The sequence below is a fragment of the Rana temporaria genome, unplaced genomic scaffold, assembly GCF_905171775.1.
Source record: "Rana temporaria unplaced genomic scaffold, aRanTem1.1, whole genome shotgun sequence".
Classification (NCBI taxonomy): domain Eukaryota; kingdom Metazoa; phylum Chordata; class Amphibia; order Anura; family Ranidae; genus Rana; species Rana temporaria.
In genome coordinates, this window is record NW_024404641.1 from 34,847 (window position 1) to 44,943 (window position 10,097).

Below are 10,097 nucleotides of genomic sequence, written 5' to 3' on the forward strand. Positions count from 1 at the left end.
GTGTGATCGCTGCATTCCTGGCCATCTCCCGCCGGGGGGGGGGGGGGGTGGGTTTGGTGCTAGTTTGGACCCCCCCCCCCAAAATTACTAAGCACAGGCCACCTCTGGATCCGACAGGGACTGTTTAAAAATAAAAACACCAGGCAGATCCCTGAAAAGGCAGCCAGCATGTCCCCTGAATCCAGCCCTCTTTTACAGCCCACTGAAGCTCCGCCCACACATACTGCAGCACAGAGTCATATGATAAGAAGCTCCTCAGAGGAAGCACTGTGAAAAGCCTGCTGAATTCATCTGCAGGGGTTATGGTGGAAGCACGGCATGACAGGCGGCAGCACGATGACAGGGGGCGGCGCGATGACAGGCGGCGGCGCGATGACAGGCGGCGGCGCGATGACAGGCGGCAGCGCGATGACAGGGGGCAGCGCGATGACAGGGGGCAGCGCGATGACAGGGGGCAGCGCGATGACAGGGGGCAGCGCGATGACAGGCGGCAGCGCGATGACAGGCGGCAGCGCGATGACAGGGGGCAGCGCGATGACAGGGGGCAGCGCGATGGCAGGGGGCAGCGCGATGGCAGGGGGCAGCGCGATGGCAGGGGGCAGCGTGATGACAGGGGGCAGCACGATGACAGGCGGCAGCACGATGACGTCATTTGATTGGTCCACCAAACAATTCCCCTGATGCCGAGCAACGGGCTAAAATAAAAATTTGTTGCAGAAACATCTCCTCCGGTTGCTCCGTGTAACCTGAGAGCGCGCGGCGTTCAATCACAGCGGATGTTAGAAGAGAACAGGCATTGCATTGACAGCCAATGAGCCGGATCAACGAACGCAATAAATACCGCGCAAACGATCAGTCATTCCGACACCGTGAATGAGCACACAGGTGGTCACACAATGCCGGGGGGGGGGGGGGGGGGAGACAAAGGTGACAATCAGAGGGACAAAAAACCCGAGGACCCGATATCACCCGACACCAACCCCCACCTGCTTCATACATACCAATAATAATAGTGTGTGACTGTGGGGGGAGGGGACATTAGAGTGTAAGCTCCTCTGTACAGAGACTGATGTGACTGTGGGGGGAGGGGACATTAGAGTGTAAGCTCCTCTGTACAGAGACTGATGTGACTGTGGGGGGAGGGGACATTAGAGTGTAAGCTCCTCTGTACAGAGACTGATGTGATGTGGGGGGGGGGGACATTAGAGTGTAAGCTCCTCTGTACAGAGACTGATGTGATGTGTGGGGGGGAGGGGACATTAGAGTGTAAGCTCCTCTGTACAGAGACTGATGTGATGTGTGGGGGGAGGGGACATTAGAGTGTAAGCTCCTCAGTACAAAGACTGATGTGATGTGGGGGGAGGGGACATTAGAGTGTAAGCTCCTCTGTACAGAGACTGATGTGACTGTGGGGGGGAGGGGACATTAGAGTGTAAGCTCCTCTGTACAGAGACTGATGTGACTGTGGGGGGAGGGGACATTAGAGTGTAAGCTCCTCTGTACAGAGACTGATGTGATGTGGGGGGGGGGGGGACATTAGAGTGTAAGCTCCTCTGTACAGAGACTGATGTGATGTGTGGGGGGGAGGGGACATTAGAGTGTAAGCTCCTCTGTACAGAGACTGATGTGATGTGTGGGGGGAGGGGACATTAGAGTGTAAGCTCCTCAGTACAAAGACTGATGTGATGTGGGGGGAGGGGACATTAGAGTGTAAGCTCCTCTGTACAGAGACTGATGTGACTGTGGGGGGGAGGGGACATTAGAGTGTAAGCTCCTCTGTACAGAGACTGATGTGACTGTGGGGGGAGGGGACATTAGAGTGTAAGCTCCTCTGTACAGAGACTGATGTGACTGTGGGGGGGAGGGGACATTAGAGTGTAAGCTCCTCTGTACAGAGACTGATGTGACTGTGGGGGGGAGGGGACATTAGAGTGTAAGCTCCTTTCCCTTTAATCTTCTATGAAGCCAGAAGAAGAAATCCAAGTCACCCCCAAAGTTTGAACCTTTAATAATGTAATAAAGGGGGGGGGGGTCACTTACCCCCCAGAATCTCGGCACAAATCCTAGATAAGGGTCTCATGGACGTCTATCCCGGGGGGGGAGGGGGGGGACTGGGCGGACGCACACAGAATGTCTGGCCGCTGACCAATGACGGTTGCTCTCCACCTGTAGAGACGTCTCACTTGGATACAAAGTTACTGAGGAGGAAAGTTACAAGTCAGGACATGATCGGCCGGCACTTGAGCAATGGAGCTCTGAGGACACGTCGTGACGTCGGAGCCGCCGAGATTCTCACAGATCATCGAACAAAATGAGACGCGGCGACCACAGCGACAACCAGCCAAACATTCCATCTCTCCAACAAAGACCGGAGCGGAGTACAAAGTACGAGTCAGGAGAGCGATGAGCTGGAAGGAGAGAATACCAGAGCGGCGCGATGACGTCTCTCGCTGGGCTTCAGAGCGTCACAAAATAAATGAGCCGAATTCTGACCATCTGGACGCCAAACTACAAGCCTCGGGTGTTAATCAATAATCTATAATCAGAGGTTCCTATTGGTAATGAGCCATGTGTAGATCCAGGATGAAGGGGCAAGACCGAGGCCAACGCCATAGACGGCAGCGGAACAAGAAAAAAGGAATCTCCCCTGCTGGTTATTATTGTACGCAGGCCGCCATGGAAACCGTCAGCGCCGGAAAACCCGAATAGTGACCGCATCTGATAGGACATTACTGGAGGAAGTCGTTGTCAGCCAATCATTTTCCAGGACAGGAGATAGAGAGATACAAAGTAACATTGTTTATAAACATTGATCAGACAGGAGATAGAGAGATACAAAGTAACATTGTTTATAAACATTGATCAGACAGGAGATAGAGAGATACAAAGTAACATTGTTTATAAACATTGATCAGACGGGAGAGAGAGAGATACAAAGTAACATTGTTTATAAACATTGATCAGACGGGAGATAGAGAGATACAAAGTAACATTGTTTATAAACATTGATCAGACAGGAGATAGAGAGATACAAAGTAACATTGTTTATAAACATTGATCAGACGGGAGATAGAGAGATACAAAGTAACATTGTTTATAAACATTGATCAGACAGGAGAGATAGAGAGATACAAAGTAACATTGTTTATAAACATTGATCAGACGGGAGATAGAGATACAAAGTAACATTGTTTATAAACATTGGTCAGACGGGAGATAGAGAGATACAAAGTAACATTGTTTATAAACATTGGTCAGACGGGAGATGGAGAGATACAAAGTAACATTGTTTATAAACATTGATCAGACAGGAGAGATAGAGAGATACAAAGTAACATTGTTTATAAACATTGATCAGACAGGAGAGATAGAGAGATACAAAGTAACATTGTTTATAAACATTGATCAGACGGGAGATAGAGAGATACAAAGTAACATTGTTTATAAACATTGATCAGACAGGAGATAGAGAGATACAAAGTAACATTGTTTATAAACATTGATCAGACGGGAGATAGAGATACAAAGTAACATTGTTTATAAACATTGATCAGACGGGAGATAGAGAGATACAAAGTAACATTGTTTATAAACATTGATCAGAGGGGAGATAGAGAGATACAAAGTAACATTGTTTATAAACATTGATCAGAGGGGAGATAGAGAGATACAAAGTAACATTGTTTATAAACATTGATCAGACAGGAGATAGAGAGATACAAAGTAACATTGTTTATAAACATTGATCAGACGGGAGATAGAGAGATACAAAGTAACATTGTTTATAAACATTGATCAGACGGGAGATAGAGAGATACAAAGTAACATTGTTTATAAACATTGATCAGACGGGAGAGAGAGAGATACAAAGTAACATTGTCTATAAACATTGATCAGACGGGAGATAGAGAGATACAAAGTAACATTGTTTATAAACATTGATCAGACAGGAGATAGAGAGATACAAAGTAACATTGTTTATAAACATTGATCAGACAGGAGATAGAGAGATACAAAGTAACATTGTTTATAAACATTGATCAGACGGGAGATAGAGAGATACAAAGTAACATTGTTTATAAACATTGATCAGACAGGAGATAGAGAGATACAAAGTAACATTGTTTATAAACATTGATCAGACAGGAGATAGAGAGATACAAAGTAACATTGTTTATAAACATTGATCAGACGGGAGATAGAGAGATACAAAGTAACATTGTTTATAAACATTGATCAGACGGGAGATACAAGCAATACATACATCGGGGGTTGATTTACCAAAACTGGAGAGTGCAAAATCTGGTGCAGTTCTGCATAGAAACCAATCAGCTTCCAGGTTTTATTGTCAAAGCTTAAGACCCCTTTCACACTGAAGCTTTTTTACAGCGTTTTAGCGTTAAAAATATCGCATTTCAAACGCTCATATAACGCTCTCCATGCATCTCAATGGACCCTTTCACACGGAGTCCTGCAAGGAGCATCTTTGGAGCGGCTTTTGGGCGCTGAAAAAAAAAAATGCTCCAAAAACGCCCCTCTCCATTGAAATGAATTGAAAGCGCTGTCAAAACGCCTTACCCTTTCACACTGAGGCGCTGCAAAAAACGCCCTAAAACGTTAGGGTCTTAGCGGTGCTTTACCACTTGTCCACCGCACCTATTCTGGCACTTGTCTAAAAAAATCTAATTTTTTTTGCTAGAAGATTAATCAGAACCCCCAAACATTATATATATATTTTTTAGCAGACACCCTAGGGAATAAAATGGTGGTCATTGCAACTTTTTTTTCTCGCACAGTATTTGCGCAATCATTTTTCAAACGCCTTTTTTTGGGAAAAAATTTATGAATTAAAAAATAACAAAACAGTAAAGTTAGCCAAATTTTTTTGTATAATGTGAAAGATGATGTTACGCCGAGTAAATAGATACCTAACACGTCACGCTTTAAAATTGCGCCCACTCATGGAATGGCGCCAAACTTCGGTACTTAAAAATCTCCATAGGTGACGGTTTAACATTTTTTACAGGTTACTATTTTCGAGTTACAGAGGAGGTCTAGGGCTAGAATTGTTGCTCTTGCTCCAATGCACGCGACGATACCTCACATGTGTGGTTTGAACGGCGTTTACATATGTGGGCGGGACTTGCATGCGTGTTCGCTTCTGCGCGCGAGAGAACGGGGAAAGGGGTGTTTTGAAAAATAAAATGTTTTTCATTTTATTTTAATGTTACTTAATTGTTTTTATTTTTACACTTTTTTTTTTTTTTCCTATTACAAGGAATGTAAACATCCCTTGTAATAGGAATCAGTGTGACAGGTCCTCTTTATGGAGAGATGAGGGGGTCAATAAGACCTCCGCCTCCCCCCACATCTCTTCTCTTCTCTTCTTCACAAGCATGAAATCGATGGAAAAAAAAATCACCGATCACATGCCGACAGCTGCGATTGTAACTTTGTTTACTTCCGGGTACTGGGCGTGATGTCATAACGTCGTGCCCGGGCCTCCGACGGTCATAGAAATCACAATAAGCGTATATTGATTGGTTTGCACAAAAGTTATAGGGGGGGGTTATTTACTAAAGAAAAATTTACTCTTCACTACAGGTGCACTTGGAAGCGCAGTCTCTGTAGATCCGAAGGGGATGTGCAAGGGAAATAAAAAACAGCATTTTAGCTTGCACATGACTGGAGGATAAATGGCGCGTAATGCCAGTGATCAGTGATTTTTAGCGGGACTGTGACATTGCGGTGGACAGAACGGACACTTTTGACACTTTTTTTTAGGACCAGTGACACTTATAAAGAGATCAGATCTAAAAATAGCCTTCGGTGCCATGCAAGCACCCACTATCTCTCCTGCATGAAGCGACGCACACTTACGGCGATTCATGCAATAGAGCCGACCTGAATTATGAACAGTTCCAAATACCAGTCAATGTCGGCGCAAAACCTTCAGACTTCTGCTAGAAAGCTGAACATGAAGAGGAACTTCATCTTTCAGCGTGACAACGACCCAAAGCATCCAAATCACCGAAGGAACGACTTCACCAGAGGAAGATGAAAGATTTGGAATGGCCCAGCCAGAGCCCAGACCTGAATCCCATTGAAAATCTGTGGGGGTGAAGAGGGCTGTGCCCAGGAGATGCCCTCACAATCTGACAGATTTGGGGTGTTTTTGGCAAAGAAGAGTGGGCAAATATTGCCAAGTCAGGATGTGCCATGCTGATAAGACTCCTCCCCAAAAAGACTGAGTGCTGGAATAACATCAAAAGGGGCTTCAAAGTATTAGTGTAAAGCCGCGTACACACTGAGGAACCGTTTTCATCGGTTAACCGATGAAGCTGACTGATGGTCCGTCGCACCTACACACCATCGGTTAAATACCCGATCGGGTCAGAACACGGTGACGTAAAACACGACGTGCTGAAAAAAATGAAGTTCAATGCTTCCGAGCATGCGTCGACTTGATTCTGAGCATGGGTGGATTTTTAACCGATGGTTGTGCCTACTAACGAACGTTTTTTTTTCTATTGGTTAGGAATCCATCGGTTAAATTTAAAACAAGATTGCTTTTTTTAACCTATGGATAAATAACCGATGGCGCCCACACATGATCGGTTTGGTCGGATGGTGACGTTCCATCAGACCATTCTCATCGGTTTGACCGATCGTGTGTACGCGGCATAAGGGTGTGCACACTTATGCAACCAGATTATTATTTTTACTTCCCTTTACCTAAAAGATTTCAGTTTGTTGTTCCCCCGAGTTGTACAGTTTAAAAGTCACATTAATGGTGGAAAAAAGTTCTGAAATGGATTTATCTTTGTCTCATTTTTTTTTTTACATCACACAAACCCGACATTTTACCACCCGGGGTGTGTAGACGTTTTAATATATATATATATCCTGTATTATTATAATAATTATTATTAAATAATATTTTTATAAAAGGTTTTGAAAAATAATATTGTAGCATGTACAAAAAATGAGTATAGTATGAATTGCATTATATACAAAAATATTATTATTGTTATATATATTTATTGTAATGTTTACTACCATTAAATTTCCGGATTTTTTTTATATATATACACATACATACACACACATTTATATCTCTTGTATTACAAGAAGAATTATTATTAATAATAATTAATATTATTAATTTATTATTATTATTATTATATTAATATTATTATTTTATAACGTTAAATACATTTTCAGATTAGATACTATACTGCCACAAATTCAAGTTTCTGGGTGAGGGGGAATTGGAGATCGATGACATTTTACCACCCGGGTGTGTAGACTTTATAGCCACTGTATAGATTTTATATAAATACCCTGTATTATAATAATTATTAATATTCTCATAATAGGTTTTGAAAAAGAATATTGTGGCGTGTACAATAAAATTGTATAGTATGAATTGCTTATTATTATGTATATTTATTTATTGTAATGTTTACTTTCCACCATTTCATGTCCCATATAAAATTATATATATATCTCTTGTATTATAAGAAGAATTATTAATATTAATATGTTATATTAATATTATTATTTTATAATGGTAAATACATGTTCAGATTAAATACCATGGGCCAGATTCACGTAGCCCGGGCACAGCGTAACGTAACCGATTTAGGTTACACCGCCGCAAATTTTCTGTCTAAGTGCCCGATCCACAAAGCACTTACCTGGAAATTTGCGGCGGTGTATCCTAAATCCGTCCGGCGCAAGGCGGGCCAATTCAAATGGGGCGGGTACCATTTAAATTAGGCGCGCTCCCGCGCCGGACGTACTGTGCATGCTCCTGACGCAAATTTTCCGACGTGCTTTGCGCGAAATTACGACGCGCCAACGTTTTGTGAATCGCGACGTGAAAAAAAGACTTGCGCCGGGAAAAAAAATAAAAAAAAAATTCAAAAGCGACGCGGGAAAGGCGGGTATACTTTTACATGGTGTAGTAAGTTTACACTTTGTAAAAGGTGCCCTATCTTTGCGACGGCAAACTAACACTTGCGGCGACGTAACGACGGGAAAAAGTTTCGTGGATCGCCGTAACTGCTAATTTGCATACCCGGCGCTGGTTTACGACGCAAACTCCCCCCAGCGGCGGCCGCGGTACTGCATCCTAAGATCCGACAGTGTAAAACAATTACACCTGTCGGATCTTATGGATATCTATGAGAAACTGATTCTGTGGATCAGTCGCATAGATAGAAACAGAGATACGACGGAGTATACCTTTTGTGAATCTGGCCCACTATTCCTGCCACCAGGGCGGCCATCACAAATTTTGGGGCCCCTTACACAGCTTTAGGCAGGGCCCCCCTGGAGCAGAGAACTGGGGGGGGGGGTGCTAACGAAAAACAAGTGTAATCTCTTCTCTCCTGATGTGAGATAATAAGGGGGGGGTCCATGGGGCCCCTTGCAGATGTGATGCAAAAGAAAATGGGAGGGGGGCCGGCAGGGCCTCTAAGGGGCTCTGGGGTCCAGCAGGCCCCTTACAGGTGTAATGCCTGTACCCCCCTGCCTGCCACAAATTCAAGTTTCTGGGTGGGGGGGGATTGGCGATCGCTGACATTTTATACGATCTCACTTTTTTTTTTCTGGTGAATCTTTTATCCGGATTTAGTAAGGAGTGAGAAGAGCAAAAACCGATTACATTTTATAAATCCCGACAAAAAAAAACATGAAAAGGAGGAGAAGAGAACGGAAAGGAAAGAAAATAAAGGAAGAGATGAAACTTTGTTTCTTTTGTAAATAAAGCAGAAACAAAGACGAAACATTTATAGATATGAGAAGATAAAAAGGAAAAGATTCTCTTTGAATTCAGAGACTCTGCGCTGCGCGTTCTTCTCACCCATATCTGTGCGTCTCACAGCGACATTGTACAGAGCCCGTCTCACCGCCAGCGTCATGTCCCCTGCCTGAGGTCTGACAAGGTGATCAGCCAGACGGTCCCTTCTAGAGAGTCCCAGCTCTAAGCAACCTCCCACTTCTGCTCCCACCTGTCTAAGCTCCACCCCTCCAAGGTTACAAGAAAAACTGAAGAGTCACACCGGGGAGGATCTACTAAATCTGGAGAGATGGAAATCTGGTGCAGCTCCGCACAGCAACCAATCAGCTTCTCACGTATTCTTTAATAATAAGATCCTGGAAGCTGATTGGTTTCTATGCAGAACTGCACCAGATATTGCACTCCCCTGTTTTACTCTCATCTCCCATCCGGACAATGATTATTTATAAACAATGTTACTTTGTATCTCTCTATCTCCCGGCTGATCAATGTTTATAAACAATGTTACTTTGTATCTCTCTATCTCCCGGCTGATCAATGTTTATAAACAATGTTACTTTGTATCTCTCTCTCTCCTGTCTGATCAATGTTTATAAACAATGTTACTTTGTATCTCTCTGTCTCCCGTCTGATCAATGTTTATAAACAATGTTACTTTGTATCTCTCCATCTCCCGTCTGATCAATGTTTATAAACAATGTTACTTTGTATCTCTATCTCCAGTCTGATCAATGTTTATAAACAATGTTACTTTGTATTTCTCTATCTCCTGTCTGATCAATGTTTATAAACAATGTTACTTTGTATCTCTATCTCCAGTCTGATCAATGTTTATAAACAATGTTTAAAGCGATATTAAAAGGCAAGTTTTTTTTATAACAGACATGCTCAGTGTGCCTGCTATGTGTAATGGTTTTGCACAGAGAACCCCCGATCCTCCTTTTCTCAGGTCCCCCCGCCGGCGCTCCTGGCCCCTCCCTCCTGCCACGTGTCCCCATAGCAAACAGCTTGCTGTAGGGGCACCCGAGCAGCCATAGTCCATTCAGACACAGAGCTGCGGCTCAACCCCGCCCCCTCTCTCACCACTGCGGTCTCAGCCAATGAGAAGGGCGAGTCCCCAGAGAGCCGTGACTCTTGTACACAACCAGGGCCGCCATTAGGGGGGTACAGGCAGTACACCTGTAAGGAGTCCAGAGGTCCCCAGGGGCTCGGATGGCAACCCCCCCCCCTTTTTTTTATAAAAATATATATATTTTTTAATATATTTTTATTTTAATTTTTATTAAAGGGC

The 10,097-nt window shown here is 43.7% G+C and overlaps 1 protein-coding gene across 1 annotated transcript in view; it reads right to left on the bottom strand.

Annotated features, from left to right (window-relative positions):
• STK33 (serine/threonine kinase 33) overlaps positions 1–8,971 on the bottom strand; it is a 43,044-nt gene extending 34,073 nt beyond the window's left edge. Inside the window, exon 1 of the mRNA XM_040334803.1 lies at positions 8,870–8,971. The gene's annotated coding sequence lies outside the window, so the exon portion shown is untranslated. The remainder of the gene's footprint in view (positions 1–8,869) is intronic.
• Positions 8,972–10,097: the final 1,126 nt, after the last annotated feature.